The sequence below is a fragment of the Felis catus genome, chromosome C1 (assembly GCF_018350175.1).
Source record: "Felis catus isolate Fca126 chromosome C1, F.catus_Fca126_mat1.0, whole genome shotgun sequence".
Taxonomy (NCBI): domain Eukaryota; kingdom Metazoa; phylum Chordata; class Mammalia; order Carnivora; family Felidae; genus Felis; species Felis catus.
In genome coordinates, this window is record NC_058375.1 from 120,840,101 (window position 1) to 120,856,991 (window position 16,891).

General features: G+C 41.5%; 1 long non-coding RNA gene across 2 annotated transcripts in view; it reads right to left on the reverse strand.

The window, feature by feature from the left end:
- Positions 1-10,616: 10,616 nt before the first annotated feature.
- LOC109502641 overlaps positions 10,617-16,891 on the reverse strand; it is a 139,190-nt gene continuing 132,915 nt past the window's right edge. For both annotated transcript variants that reach the window (XR_006583110.1, XR_002745040.2), the window contains exons 5-6: positions 12,241-12,764; positions 10,617-11,083 (exon numbers count right to left, since the gene is read on the reverse strand). This is a non-coding gene — a long non-coding RNA (uncharacterized LOC109502641). The remainder of the gene's footprint in view (positions 11,084-12,240; positions 12,765-16,891) is intronic.

The window sequence follows — 16,891 nt, forward strand, 5'->3', positions numbered from 1 at the left end:
GTAGAGGCGGAGAAGAGTGGAAAAAGCCAGAAGTTTTCACCAGCTGCAATTGTTTTGTGAACTATTTTTGTGGGTTGTTGGCAGAATCCAATAAGTGGCAGCTGTAGGTCTGAGATCCCCATTACCTTGCTAGCTCTTAGTCGTGGGTCCACTTTCTGTTCCTAAGGACATCTTTTGTACCTTCCCATGTGGCCCTCTCCAACTTTAGCCCAACAGCATGTAATGTTCTTGTTATTCAAATACCTCTGACTTCTTTCTCAGCCAGAGAAGACTCTCAGCTTTTAAGAGCTCTATGATTATATCAGGAATTCCTAGACAATCTCCCTACCTTAAGGTGAAATAAATCTTACCATTCATAATTATGAGAGAGAGATCTAATTATATTCACCGGTTCTAGTGATTAGGGGGCATCTATGGGGGATCATTTCAGAAATTTTGTTGGCTATGCATAATAAATAGAAAATAAGTTTTCTTTCCTTTCTGATTACTGAGTTTTTACCCTGTGTCAGACATTTTGCTAGATGCTTTATGTGTATTATTTCATTTAATCTTTCTAGTAAGGCTATGAAGTGTTAATTAATAAGGAGTCAAAAATGTATATATTATCTTTGAAATGTAGAAGAAATTCTCACCTTTTCCCCTTGAGATGATCTAATCTTTCTGTATGACTAAATTATTTTAGTGTGGTCTAGTAAACTTATTATGAACAAATAATTCAAAAATTTTCATTAGGTAACATTTTTCAGTAGTTTTTTTTTTATCTATTTATTTTGAGAGAGAGAGAGAGAGAGAGAGAGAGAGAGAGAGAGAGAGAATCTCAAACAGATTCCTCTCTGTCTGCACAAAGCCTGATATGGGGCTCAAACTCATGAACCATGATATCATGACCTGAACTTAAATGGAGTCTGACCTTTAACCAACTAGTGCACCCAGGTACCCTACCTCTTTTTTTTTTTTTTAACTATACTTGACATACAATGTTACATTAGTTTCAGGTGTGCAACTCTTTAATAAAATGTCATCTTTTCAGTGCCCCAACCCTATGGTCCCCCTTCTCCTTCCCATGATGTCAACCCATGTTACAATGGAGAGTATAGCTTGAACTCATTGTTTTTGTACCTGGTTACATTATTTTCAGGTGTGCAACTCTTTAATAAAATGTCATCTTTTGAGTGCTCCAACCCTATGGTCCCCCTTCTTCTTCCCATGATGTCAACCCATGTTACAAGGGAGAGTGTAGCTTGAACTCATTGTTTTTGGTACCTGGTGGTTCTGCTGGACTGGATTGCTGAAGCTTCTAGTTCTGCCTGGCTTCCACTTTTTCCTTGCTCTCACCTTTACTCTCTTCTCTCTTTTCTCCTCTGTTCCCCTCCTTGGCCCTTCCTCCTTTTCTCTCTCCTTTCCTCAGCCTTCCGCACTCTGGACTTCACTTGCTTCAACCCTTGCTGGAATTGCAGAACACCCTGAATTGGTTAGTAGTGTCTCTGACATTGAAGTTCCCCTTTACTTGATGGAATGCACCTCCCACTGTGGGAATATCTTCCCAAAGAGAGGGAGACTGAGGCAAACACTGGACTGCCCACTTTCTTGTGTCCTGCTTCCCTTGTTTTCCCACAACTAATCTGAGCCTGAAGAGGAAACAGAGTCTTTATTTCACATCCCTTTGCTCTATGTTTGAGGTATCTTCTGTCACATCCAGGCTGGAGTGGGCTGAGGGCTTCATTTTCTGTCCATCATACCCACTTTCCTCATGGTTAGGCTTTAGTGGGGATTGGGAGTCTGAGAGATTGGGGCAGAGCTTCTCAACATCAGTACTGTTAATGTTTGGGCTAAATAAGTCTTTTTGTGGGGCTGTCCTGTGTACTGTAGGATATTTAGCAGCACTCCTAGTCTCTACCCACCAGATGCTGGCAGCACAGCTCTCTTGTCCCAGTTGTAAAAACTAAATCTATCCTTAGGCATATCCAGATGTTCCCTAGGGGCTAAATCAACCCCATTCAAAAACCACTGGGTTAGAGATAAAGGTAACTAAAATGAGTGGATTAAAATATATATACCCAAATATATGTTCCCATTTTCAGGTTTAAAGAAAATGTTTGCCTTGGGCACCTTGGTGGCTCAGTCGGTTAAGCAGCCGACCTTGGCTCAGATCATGATCTCATGGTTCATGAATTTGAGTCCCACATCAGACTCTGTGATGTCCATGCAGAGCTCGCTGCGGATCCTCTGTCCCCCTCTCCCTCTGCCCCTCCCCTGCTTGCGCTGTCTCTCTCAAAAATAAATAAACATTTAAAGAAAAAAAGTTGTATTTGTTTGCCAAAGGTCTAACAGGTCTGAAATAGCAGAACAGGAAGTCATAGCCAAGGCTGGCTTCAAATCCTATTTCCACTGCCAGTGGACAGCCACACCGTTCACTCATTGTATAGTTCAGACCAGATGACCCTCTGGCAACATTAGCGTTACAGATCCCCAGAGGGTGGAAGTCCAGACTGGGAGGAAAACAGCAACAAGAATAAGTTGGCCAAGCTGACAACTTTTTTGAGCACCTGTCCATTCCTGTGAAGATCATCACATCAGCATCTTAGATGGAAATGCCCCCTGGAAAAAAAGGAAGGCAGAGAATAAGTAAGGAGCCCTTAGAATCTCAGCATGCCTGATTGTATGAGACTCAAGAACCGCTGGCCAATCGAGAGGCACCTGACTCCCCAGAAACATGAGAGAAAGTTGGCGTGCCCTGATGGGCACATAGAGCATGAATGCACCTTAGACACATCGCTTGTTGTATCTTCAGCTGCAACAACCACATTTTCAACAGAATGCTCTAGATCTTTGAAAAAAATCATTTTCTGAATTTTAATGTCAGAAACTGGAAATGCATTCTAAAGGCAGGGATATGACCTTTCCTCTCTGTCATCCCAAAGCCCAGCACAGTGAATACAGAGGATTGACAAAAGGTGTTGAATGAATTCATGATGGCCCAGTGCCGGTGCCTCTCATGTTAGGAGCCACACAGGACAGCCTGCCATTAGATGTTCGCCCTCCTTTTTTCAACTTTCTCCTTTTCAAAAATGAGTGTGTGAGATTTGGCCTACGGTGACCATTGACCCACAGGTGGAGAGTTCCATCCATGGGCAAGTAAAAGCATTCTCACATAAGTGACAGCCTGGCAGAGCTGTTTGAAGAGCAAATGTGTGGGAAAGGCTAAGCCTTAATGAGCAAGCTGGGTCTGCAGAGGGCCACCTGTAAATGTGAAATCTGGGCCCTCAAATGACAGACTTGGGTTCAAATGCCTTCGTGGTTCAGTGGCCAAGTCGTGTAATGCCTCTTAAGTTTAGTTTCTTCTTTGCAAAGTGGGTAGAGGAATCTTTAACTTCAGGTGCTGTTGTAAAACATTTGAATTAGGGAAGATAAAGCAGTTGGCATATCTTTAAGGTCTTGCACACTCTCCAGTCGTTGACTTTCTTTTCTGAGCTCCCCCTATCAACAAAGCATTTAAATCACCTAATTAAAGTTCTGCTGGTGTCGTGATGAAAAGAAGACATTAAAGCTTCCTTGAGATAAACTTGATATTTTATTATCCTTGGCTTGTCACATTCACGAATTAATTACTCTCTCACACTAGCCCTACAGCAAGCCGAATCAAACATTTTGCCTCTGCAAAAATAGCTCCAGGACTTAGAAGTGGCTCAAGGAGAGTGGAAACGGACAGCAGCATTTCAGAGGCCACAAAGAGTGCACTTCTCTGTGGGGCTTTGCAGGTGTACCCCTCGGGTTGACGCCCACGTGTACCACTGGCCAAAAGTGTGATCCTGGACCAATTGCTCCCAGTCTTTTCTCCAGGTTCTCATCTCTGAAATGGGGATAATAGTAATAGTGCCTATGTCATTGGAGTTTGAAAGGACAAATAAAGTTAATACACAGGAAGCACTTTAATAGTGACTGGATTACAATAATACTCATCCAATATTTGTTCTTATCATTTATGAATACTAAGGGGATTGCCAGTTTTCCATGCTGTCGTAGGAGTGAAAACCAGTTTTCTTTGTCGTTTTCCCTGCCTTCACACATACGCGAAGCACACGCCCTCCATGAGCATGGTGGCCTGAGTGCCTATGGAGCACCCATCCCTCCTCATAGATCTTCTCGGGTGCTTTTTGTCGATGGCCAGCTTAGAGATTTAATTCAGGAATGCAAATAGTTTTCAATCTTCACGCCAATGCTGAATAATTGTACAAATTTCCTAGATTGCTGTTTTATGAGACTTCCAAGACATGTCCGTGTTGTCTGGGACAGAAGTCCTCTGTTGGATTAACAATGTCTGCCATGAGTAGAAGAGCAGGAGATAAGGGCTCAATATTTTCCATCTATGAACTTGTCTGTGTCTGGGAGATGAGAGATGATGCTTCTCAAAATGTTGCAGTTTGGGGGCGCCTGGGTGACTCAGTAGGCTAAGCGTCCGACTCTTGGTTTCAGCTCAGCTCATGATCTCATGGTTCATGAGTTCGAGCCCTGCAGCTGGCTCTGTGCTGTCAGGGTGGAGCCTGCTTGGGACTCAATCTCTCTCTCTTCCTCTCTCTCTCAAAACAAATAAATAAACTTAAACAAATCTTTTTAATAAATAAAAGAAAATGTTGCGGTTTGAAAGAGATCCTATATGATGTCCTCTATGAGGATCATATTTGCTATACTTTGCAACCTTAGTGAGCCTTCCGTGGTGCTCAGAGACACAGAACTAGGAGTCCACCAAAGTGCAGGTGATAATGGTGCATTGCCTGATAAACAATAACATAAAATTATCTGAAAGTCGGTGTACTTCTTATTTTCACTGCACTTTGGCAATTTTAAGCACTGTCAGTGAAAACAACAACAACGACAATCCTTCTTCCTGAAAAACGATGTTGTTGATACAAATGCTAAACAAGTACTACAGCTATTACTGTGAAATTTTTCACAATATATACTCCAGCCCCAAATTAACACACTGTTAACATACAACTTCTGCTGGAAGTTAATTTGGAAAATGCCCGGTTATAAATTGGCCCCTGGCACCCACGTGGACTCAGCTACCTACATCCATACTAAGCAGTAAGCGCTGGAACGTAAGAAAACAGCTCAGAATCGGCAGGTTCATGTCAGGTGCACGCCCGGTCTCCCACCACTGCAGTTAGAGAGCAGACCGACATAATGATAACACACTGACTCTAGAGAAGAAGAAATGGAGCTTGAGTTGTTTCAATTCTGTCATTCTTGCAAATCACTCAGTGAGCTTGGAGGAATTCACTGTTTGGGGAGCATTTTTCACATCCCTTTCACCCCCTTTTATGAAGAAATGTAATTAAAATGACAAACCCAGTACTTCTTCCTAATGTTATTATTATATACTGCCACAGAAACAAATTCAATAAACGTTTCTTTTCTGACGATTATTGTTACTGATTAACGTTCATGACAAATACGGAAAATCACGTGATCACAGAGGAAGAGCATGCTAAAAACACCGACTTCAAACGTCAAGTACCCTTGCTGTGCTACTGCTTCTGGAATGTCCTTCTGGCCTCACTACTACCTCAGACTGCCAGTTTATAGGGGAAAGACTATTTGGTAACTGCTGACTATAACATTTTCCCTGTCTGTGTTATTATGCCTTTAAGCGAGCCACTTTTCAGTTGTAAAAATGGCCCTGAATTTTATAGAAATGAGCCCTATTTGCTTTTGACAGCCTCACTATCACTCTTTCATATTAAACTGTAAAAGTAACCCCATGTTAATTTGCACAGAAGTGAAGATACATTTTCTGCCAATATGTAATTTTTGTTATTAAGCATAATAATCATCCATCAAAGACTACAATATGTGAGGACCTAACATAATAAATTTTCCTTACATTAAAGAGTTTACATTTAAAATATATATAATAGAGGCATACAGATGGTGAGGAGAATGGTACCAAATGTTGCTCTCTGGTAGGGAAAATGACTTAAAAAAATAAAAGCAGGCACACAGGTTCACAAAGATATGGCATAACTATGAAGTCACGCAACTGATTGTTTAATGTCATAGGACATAATTATCTAAATGTCTAGGAGATCTCATCAAGGAAGGCTCTTTGAGTGACGGTATACATACCGCCACAACACTGCCTTTGCTCATATAATTTTTGGAACTCATCTTTGGAATGGAAAAGTCTGTGCTTTATAAATTCTTGCATGTTTTGATGTATGCCTTTGTGATTTATCAGATGTGGCTCCATTCAGATGGATTTGGTCTCTCAACTTGGGTGTAAGTTTCTTAGAGGCAGAATCTAAGTTCAATAAATCAATGGCACATTTTTAAACTAGGAAATGTTGAAAACTCATGATCTCAATTGGATATAGAATAAAATATGTGACTAGGTCAATGGCTTCTCGACTTCAGATTTTGTGATGGAATGACTTCTTTTTTAAATTTTTTGATTGTTTATTTATTTATTTTGAAAGAGAGAGAGAGAGAGAGAGCATATGCCAGCTGGGGAGGAGCAGAGAGAGAGGGAGAGAGAGGAAGAGGCAGAGAGAGAGACAGAGAGAGAGAATACCAAGCAGGCTCCACACAGAGCATGATGCAGGGCATGAACTCACGAACCATGAGATCATGATCTGAGCGGAAATCAAGAGTCAGATGCTTAACCCACTGAACCATCCAGGCGCCCCAGTAAATGAATTTTCACTGCAAAAAATGCTAACATTAATTATAGTGCTAATTATAGGCCCAAGCATTATTTTGAGCTCACCAGCCGTGAAAGCAGGATGCTCTGATTCCCCGGCACAGAGGCTCCCCCCTCTCTCTCTGGAACTAGTGTGGGCAGATGTACTGGGATCTGAATAGTGAAGCTGGGGATGTAAAGAAGCAGGAGCTGCCATGGGGACTGTCCGCGCTCTCTCAGTTTCACCAAAACCTTAATTTCTGATTTAAGGAGTGTCTGCTACCTAACAGGGGTTTTGCAAGGGGCTGGATGCATCTGGATTCCACAAATATTTATGAAGTGTGTAATCTGCAAGAGCAATCCTTACTTGCTAGTAGGATCACTACTTCTTATTACTTCTTACTTCTTGCTACTACGACCTCTTACGAGGTAACCTTTTGCAGGACATGCCAGCCATGGGGGTGAAGTGTTGGGTGGAGTGGAATGAAGGATCTGAGTAGTGGAAACAACGCACGCCCCCCAAGTGGAGTGTGTGATCCCAGTTCAGGAAGTAAGTCCTGGTTCAGGTGCATTCCCCAGCTTGGTCACCAGACCTTGCAGAGGCTCTTAGGGGACATCGGACTTGGAAGAAGAAGACTATATTCTGCCTGAGGTCATGAAAAACACAACTGGGCACATTTCCGCCTCATCTCTGCCTCTGCACAGCTCTGTGTGCTTACATGTTGCATGTCAAAGAGCCACACGGCCATCAGGTTTCCTTATAGACACAGCTCCTGGGTGCCTTATTCCAAAAAAGACTGGGATCGAAAGCCAGGAAGATGCATTTTACAAAGCTCCCCGAGTGAGGCTTGTAAAAATTTAGTTTGGCTCTAAAAATATTTTTAATGTATATGCACATATAATTTTACACAAATGCATGACTGAAATCATCGTATGTGTTGTATGTGGTCTTTTTTTTTAATGTTTATTTATTTTTGAGAGAAAGTGAGACAGTGCAAGCAGGGGAGGGTCAGAGAGAGAGGGAGACACAAAATCCAAAGCAGCCTCTAGGCTGAGGCCCAAACTCATGAACTGTGAGATCATGACATGAGCCAAAGTCAGATGCTTAACCGACTGAGCCACCCAGTTGCCCCTGTCTGTGGTCTTTACTTGCAATCTTTATCTGTGCTTGCTTCCTGCCCCATCCTTATTTGGATAAGTTATATTAATCACCTTGGAGGTATTCCATATTTTTCTTCACTTTTGTGTATACACACACACAAACACAAATATACAAACACTGGCTTTAATACCCTATGGGGTTATGCACACACATAGGGTAGTATTAGGTTTTAAAAAATGGAATCACATTTATATACACTTTGCTGTATCTTTCTTTCCTCATCCAACCATACTTCATTGAAATCTCTAAGTTAACTGATATAATTTATTTTATAATAGGTACATTGAGTAGGTATTAAATAATTTCTTTTTTTTATTTATTTTTGAGAGAGAGAGAGAGAGAGAGAGAGAGAGAGAGAGAGAGCATGACTGGGGAAGAGAAAGAGGGGAACAGAGTGTTTGAGCTGTCAGCATACAGCCCAATGTGGGGCTGTAACCCATGAACTGTGAGATCATGACTTAAGCCAAAGTCGGCTGCTTAACTGACTGAGCCACCCAGGTGCCCCTAAAGTAATTCCTTCAACTAGTTCCCTATAATGGGTGTTACTTGTTTGAGGCTGCTCTGTACAATACTGTAGTAAATATTGCTGTCTTATATGTCATTGTTGTTGATTCTTTGTGAAAAATTCTTTGAAGCAGAAGACCTGGGTCAATGTATATATACTTTTTTTTTTAATGTTTATTTAGTTTTGAGAAAGAGAGAGAGTGTGTGAGAAGGGGAGGGGCAGAGAGAGAAGGAGACACAGAATCCGAAACAGGCTCCAGGCTCTGAGCTGTCAGCACAGCACCCATGGCAGGGCTCGAACTCGCGAACCACGAGATCATGACCTGAGCTGAAGTCGGCCGCTTAACCGACTGAGCCACCCAGGTGCCCCAGTATCTATAAATTTTTAAAGTTAATAGCGTCCACAGATTTCTTTTTTAAAAAATGACCGTGGCCATTCACATTTTAATCAGAAATGTTTAAATGTGATTTTCAGTAATTTTTCTAATAGCAAGATCAGTCTTTTAAACATTTGCAATTCGGATACCAAAAATGTGTAATGTTATTTTACTTTTCAGATTGCTGACTACCCTTGAGCCTGAGCAAACTTTCCTGGTGGTAACCATTTGGATTTGCTCTTCTGTGAAATGTCTATTTATATCCTTTGACCAATTATTGGACATTTATGATCATTCTAGTTTGTCGTTATAAAAGTTTTACGACTAACCTAAGTTTTATCATAGGTTGCTCTTGGTGGTGGTGGCGTGTGTTGTGCTCTAACACAGATTTTTAGAAGCACAATTGTTAGTGAACATGGATGTGTTCTGGGGGGCTTTTGACACATACAAAACTGTCCTTAGGGATGGTGTCATTTGTTTACACACATATTTGCCATGCACGGAAAGGCACGTGTCTGTTTGTAGCCTGTGATACTGGGAATAATCTATAGCAGTTTGATAGTTTAAAAATGGGTGTTCATTTTCTGGTTCATATTTCTTACTTTTAATTTACTAGTGATGTTTACAATTTTGTTTTATTTATTAGCTGTTGATATTCTGTCCTATGTCTACTTCATATATCAAAAATCCTAGTCCCCCATATTAAACATAATATCTGTCTACATGTTAGAGAGGTATAATACATTGCCACTCTGAAATGTGATTGCTTACGTATATTACAAAGTGTAACCACTTTAATTGTTCTCTGACAGTGCCGAAACTACTGAGGTTCTTTATTTGTTTGTTCGTTTATTTGTTTGAAATCAAGCTAGAAGCTTGGATCGCCAAACTTCCCCTGTATTTCTAGAACATCATGTGGTTCATTAGATGTTCAAGCTTTTTAGCTTTCTAGCTCTTCCCTTCTGCCTCAAATGAGCTACATTTGAGCTGGAGTGTGTCTGTGTGTGTGTGAGGGGTCGGGGTGGTCAGACTGGCTTCATTATGGAAGAATTTTAGAGATTTTACAAATAAATTGATCAGAGGGGTATCTTTCAGGCTGCCAGAGCTAAAAGGAAGGTTGAATCAGTTTCAGATTAAGTCCTGTTTACTAATTTATCACCAGCTTAAGTTTGGAGGGTGCAGAAATAGTTGCCTTGGAATCTTGACTTGAGAAACATGATAAGGGACCCTAATCCCAGCAGGTGAGCCCTTTAGGTGAAGAATAGGATGAATAGTTATGTGTTGTTCTTGCCCTGGGTATTCGGAGGTGTTTTTACTATTTAACCACACGTTTTTCGTGACCTTGCTGCAGAGATTGCTAACCTTGTTCCTTATTAGATGTGGACAAGAGGATCCCTCTGCAAAGTCCAGGAAGCAGGTGCGGGGGCTGGGGAGGAGTGTCAGTTCCACACTGTGCTGCTGTAATTTTAATCCAGAAAGAACCAGGAAATGAGACTCAAGGTGAGTCACAGATGGACAGCCTGAGGGGGTGGGCAGAATCTTCCTGGAATGTTGGTGCAGGGCCTCCTGTCTGACTGTGCATATGTGAGCATCAGCTCGGTTGTAGTACCAGCTGTTAGAGTCTGTCCTCTCTCCTCGCCGATTACCTCCCTCAGCGTGTCCAGCCAGAAGAGCATATGGCCTACACTTCACTTGATTCAATGGCTACCATATCCAGATACTTATTTGACTCTCTCCCCAGAGAGATGTGTCTCTCCTCCATGGCTCCCTGTGCCTGATCATGTCAGACTTTTTACCACACTAAGCAGTGTTATTTCTTGCCTAGGTTGCTAGCTATTTCAGCGCAGAACTTTCTTTTATCTCCGTATTCTGTTGACCAAGAAGACATCCAGGCTGTAAAGCAACCAAAAGCATTTATTTGGGGTCTTAGGAATGGCAACCTCGGGGGACACAGGGTAGACTGAAATTGAAAGTGTGCTCTGAATTTCAAGCAGGGAGGGCAGGCTTATCAAGGCGAAATCCACAGTTACATAACTTGTCTTTAAAGAATTATAATTAGTGCTGACAGAGTTAGACCATCTAACACACCATTGGCAATTTCACTGACAGATGTGACATGATCTCTATTTCAGTCCAAAGTTAGAAAGAAAGAGGTATTCCAGAAGGTGGTGGAGTTGTATTGGCAAAGGTCAGAAAAGTTCCTAGTGTTCTAGGAATTGAAACAGGAGACACGCACAGGTCCTGCTTCCTCCATATCCTCCTGACCCGGTTTTAAATGACCCTCTTAGCCATGTTTACTGCACTTGGGAATCTTCGCTCGCAGCCCCTGATGCCAGGACAGCGCTTGCCACGTAGTACGCACTGTAATGAAATGCGTTTGAATAAATAAGTGATTAAAGCGTATGAGAACAAACGAATACACTTTCTCATTTTACCAAATCCTCTATAAGGCTCTGGGCGCCCGCCCAGGGAACGGAGTTTCTTACAAATGATGTGCTAAGTTTTCAAGATCAGGCTCCCTGGGAAGGTGACTCTGAGGTGGAGAGTAATGTGCAGAAAGTTTATAGGAGAATGCTCTTCGGATTCTCCTCTGAATCTGAAGGACATTTGGATGTCTCCTTTGAATGACACATTCCACGTGTCAATGTGAAGGGGTGAATGAAGGAACAAGAAGCAGAGGCAGAAGATCCGTGTCGCAGCCACAAACACTGAGCTACTCCCTCAGGGACTTCTGCATGTTACGGCCCTGCAAGGCTGTCCCCAGTTGGGCCATACGTCCAGGCCTGTACACGCCCACACGGACTAGTTATTGGATGTCGGGCTCATAATAAGCTCTCAGTACGTGCTTACTGAGCCACAAAATCCTAAAGAGAAAATAGAGTGACTGGCTTATCGATTTGGGAAATCCTCTTATACAAGGAGTGTTGAAAGAATTGTTAAGCAAGCCAAGGCTATTCCTCGGCTCAATTTAACCCTGTCGCATGCCAGTCTAGGCAGCATGTCATTGTCACCACCCCCGTAGCTAACGTTTCACCTGAGGCCAGGATCAGAATGTCACAGCTGATGTCCCTTGACATTCCCTCTGGCACACCACAGTCCTGCTTCCTAGTCTCACGTTTAAAAGAGAGCAGCTGCTTTGTCGAGCACCTGGCTTCTCCTACGTGCCTTTTGTCATCCTGTCGTGAGGCCCTGATCAGGAGAAGAGCCACTCAGCAGGAAAATTCACCACATCGTAAATTCATAATCCATTTTTCTCCATATGCTCTGACCAACTTATGATGTTCGTAATTAAAACTTTATGCAGACTTACGGCTACTGAGACAGGTTGATTCAGTGCTGGTTGTAGAGCGTTATAAATCACCGGGGCTGATTGTATAATTGGGCCCTAATAATTATTCCGTCAACGTTAAGCAGGCCTGGCGCTGGGCAGCAATGCGAGGCAGACACAGTCTTCTTTCAGGCTCCTGCATCACTAAGCAATGCCCTTGTGATACCAGCCTTTGCCCTGCTGCTATTACCTTGTGTGCTTGATGGTCCCCCAGTCTTCTTTAGTGTGAAATTCCTCCCCGCGTCTCCAGGCGCCATGAAACCACACTTCCAACAAGAAACCAGCTCGGCAGATTCCATCTCCTGGTAAACTGAGTCCCACTGCATGTAATAACAGCACCGTGCATTGGAGGTTGACACCGCACTGCCTCCACAGGGATGCCCTCTGTAGATGGCCTCCAGGGGCCAGTCTTTGGGAAGGGCATCATCTTATGCCTTCACTCTCTGCTCTTCTTTAACACCATTGAAATAGCCTCTTTCCCATTTCTTCTGAAATAGGAAGCTCCGTGTCTTGAAGGATCCAAATGGGCCGGGGCTTGATACTATGTCGTTCTTTGACTCACCTGTGCGACGCTGGATGTCCCCTGAAATCCTGATCACAGTGTTCTTCAGCAACGTGATAGAGATTATGCAAATATGATAGATTTCCATCTTGGCTTTTAGCTCTGTGAATTTGCACAAGTTATTTAAGTTCTTTGAATCTCATTTTTCTTAGCTGTAAAATTGAGAAAATAATGCGTAACTTAAAGTCTTTTTGTCTTCCTAGTGGGGATTAGAATGAAGTCATACATGTAAAGTTCTTGTCATCAAATATGGGTTCAATAAATGTTATAATTCCATTTTTCCTCTTACCTGTTAACATTTCAGTGACTGATAATGGGTTATTTATGTTCATTTAAGAGTGACCGATACTGCAGATTTCATGGCCCTCGAAAGGTCAAGAGGTGGAAAAATGTGTTAATACTCTGGGGACACTTTGTCTCTCAATTTGCTCACTGTAGAATAATGTTCTACTGAAACACTAAAGCAAAATATTCTGAAAACAGTTTAAAAATCCATCACACCACTAAAGATTTGCTATCTTGTACCTTGTTGTTGAAGGATTTATATATAATTTGAATGGACTGCTTTTTAATAATTGTAGACAGGGCTACATGTAGAGAGCATTTGAAACTTCAAGGGGAAAACCTCTGTGTGATCCTCGTTGGAATATTCAAACTCTGACTTCCACCACTGTTCCATTAGGTGATGTGCAGACTCACCTGTCCTATTAGAAATCAGAGTAGAAGCTTTGTTTCTGGTTTAAGTACTGGCACTGAACGTTCCTTAAGAAATCAGTCTTTAAATGCCAATCACTAATGAGTATTCAGAACAACAGTTAATGCCAAAGTAAGCTCAGCAATTTTTAAAAAACAATTACTGAGTTTGTTAAATTTCAGTTAATTATTAATTATCAACCAGAAAAGGATGTGCACTGTTGTTAGCAAAACCGTGGATCCGAGAACAAGCTTTAGATTGGCATAGACCTTGGTTCTGTAAGAAATCCATTATTTTTATTATTGTTATTATTAAATCTTTCATTGTTATTATTTACAGAACTTGAGACTGTTCTTAATTCTGGCATTTCACTCGTGTTCATAGGGCTTTGCTCAAATATCACTTGCTCAGTAAGGCCTGCCCTAAAGAGACCTATTGAAGATTGCAAACCTCAGCCCTGATTCTGGCATTTCCTATCTTTTCCTTCTGCTTGATTTTAACCTATAACCCTTATCATCTGGAAAAATAATCCACTTTGTAGTCTACTTATTTATTTGTGGTTTATCTCACCCAGTTAGAATATAAATTCTTGTCCCAGCGATTTTTGTCAGTCTTGTTAACTGCAATATCTCAGTACATAGAATAGTACCAGGCAAAAAGTAGTCCCTCAGTAAATTATTAGATGACTTTTCAAAAATTAATCTTTAATATGGAGCTAGTGATGCCTTCTTCAAGTAGCTGGGTGGCCAAATTGAGGCAGGCAGAATACAGAGGTGCTAGATATTTGTAGGAAGACCAAAAAAAAAAAAAAAACAACAAAAACAAAAAACAAAAACCTAGGAATTGAGTGTGACACCTGACAGAGTGTGTGTGGCCATGAAGCAAACTTGTGATAGCTCCGTGGTTTCTTAGGCCACAAGCACCTTGCAGTCGATGCCCAAGCCCACTACACATACGCCCACAAAGACCCTAAATCAGACTGCTAACGTGGAACATGTGTAATGATATGCAGAGTTCTTAGAAATCCCTGCCTATTCCCCAGAACCTCACATAAATACTCTGGACCCAAGTTATGACTACCCATGAAAAGCAAAATTCTACCCCATTCCACCCCATTCAGATCCTCTGAGTGCATTCACACTTCCTTCTGGAGTTTGTACTTTTGCTTTGTAATAAACTTTCTTCTGCTACACTTTTACTCTGACTCCTCCTTGAGTTCTTTGTTGGCTAGTTTAAGAACCTGGAACCAGCTGATGGTTGATATCTCAGGGTTCAAGAAATCCCTCAGTCTCTGGTATCAAAACGATATGGTTTATGCACTTAATAAAATATATTTATAATAAATACCATTGTCATTCCCTCATGCATATCTATATTTTAAAGCAAAGCATTTTTTTTATTTAAAATATTTATTACTGGGGCTACCAAGATATTTTTACGAGGTGACTCAGTTAGTTAAGCGATTGACTTCGGCTCAGGTCATGATCTCATGGTTAGCGAGTTTGAGCCCCCTGTCTGGTGCTGTGCTGACAGATCAGAGCCTGGAGCCTGCTTCAGATTTTGTGTCTCCCTCTCTCTTTGCCCCCACCCTGCTCTCACTCTGTCTCTCTCTCTCTCTCTCAAAAATAAGCAAATATCAAAAAAGTTTGAAAAAAAAGACCACTGGTCTATGTCACAAAATATTTATTAATTATTTCTCACACTCTTACCAAAGAAAACATGTTACCTTCTTCCCCAGCTTGGGCAGAGGAGAGCGTAGATGAATCGAGAATGACCCAAGTGATGAACTTTAAAGAATATCTGGATTGAGACTTTCAGAGTTATTATGTGGTTTGAAAGATATAGCTGAATTCTACTGAATAGACAGTAACTTTTCAAGTCTAGGACAAGAACCCTTCCCCTTCCCCAGGGGAAGGGGAGGAAATGGCACCAGGTAGAGATTTTCTATGTTATGAGCAAAACCTAAGGCTATCTCTCATGTGTGGATGCTATTTTTCTTTTTCTTTTCTTTGTCTTGACTTCCTGATTTGAAAATCTCTTCTTTCTCTTCCTTCTCAAACAGCTGATGCAGTGAAACAGACCAAGCCACACACATAGCTACCATACACGGCCTCTGAAGAGGACTGTTAGTTTGAAAGGCACTATGACATCGTGATAAAGCATCTGAGGTGGGTAGTTGAAGATAACTATCTTCCAGTGACATAAATCCTGAAGCCAGAGACATTCTATGAATGTAAGAGTAGCAGCAGGGAGTGATAATGCCTGTATCCAGCAAAGTGAAGGCTTTGCTTAGATGCTTCCTGATTCTTTTTCTTTCTCTTTAAAAAAAAAGTTTATTTATTTTTTTGGGGGGAGGGGCAGAGAGAGAGAGAGTGAGAGAGAGAATCCCAAGCAGGAACTCGATATCACAAACTGTGAGATCATGACCTGAGCCGAAATCAAGAGTCAGATGCTTAACTTACTGGGCCACCCGGGTGCACAGATGATCCCTGTGGGCTTAAAGAACTGGAGTGTGTAATATCTGTCTGGCCAGATGGGAACCTGTTTCTCTAGGAGAAAAGTCATGAAAGCTTCACAAATTCATCGAGATGCCCCAGGTTGAAGCTGGAGGGACCAGAGGAGTCCTTACAGATGAGATCACCAATGTTCCCACTCAGTTCTCCAATATAGGACATCATGAAGGGTCTTGGGGCCAAAGACCTGACGAGGTAACACTGTATGTTGATGGACCTGGAGAGTTCTCTGATATGCTTCACAAGCACCTGAAGTGTAGGTGGCTGCTCAAGGATTAGGGGATTTACAGTGCTAACACATTTCATAAAGCCAAGTTCCAAAAACAAATAAAATGAAATGTCAAGACTTTTGAGTTATCCTCTGTTTTTATTTATCTATGTCTTAGAGCTCTATTATTACAGCTCTTTCATCTCTGTGTGATTCAGTGATCTACTTTGATTCAGCTAGAATTTCCTGGGTGCCAATACGTTCGAGGAATAGCACTAGCTGCCTTGTCTGGGGGAGTGGAAAATCCCGGGTGATTCAAACATAGCCCCAAATGTGAGGGTTGTAACAGCTAATTGAAGGAGAGTCTAAATAATACTGTGCTTTGTAATATAGTTCAATAAAGGCATGAAAATATAGAATAAGAAAAAAAACTTGTACTGAGTGAATTGAGGAGAAAACAGGAAGGATTTTGACAGGTAGACTTGAGGAGTTGAGAGAATTTCACAGCATAGTCATTGGTTTTCTGCTTGAATGATATTAAGAAACATTGGATGTGTTATGCTTTACATCTAACTAGATCTGTGGCTCTTCTCCCCAAATTCCCTTTTCTATGTCACTAAAATATCTGGAAATTACTTTCATTGTTATTTTCTTTTTTATCACAAGGCATAGCTATAATGCTGTGTGCAATATACTAGTAAAGCATAAATTCATATTCCTTGAATACATTTTTCCTTTAGCTAAAATGAGTAGGGGGAGCAATGATGAGCAAGTATGTACAGATTGATAAGAAATTACTATTAGAAGCGATGCTTAAATACAGAGAACAAACTGAGGGTTGCTAGGGGTGGGTGGGAGGAGGGT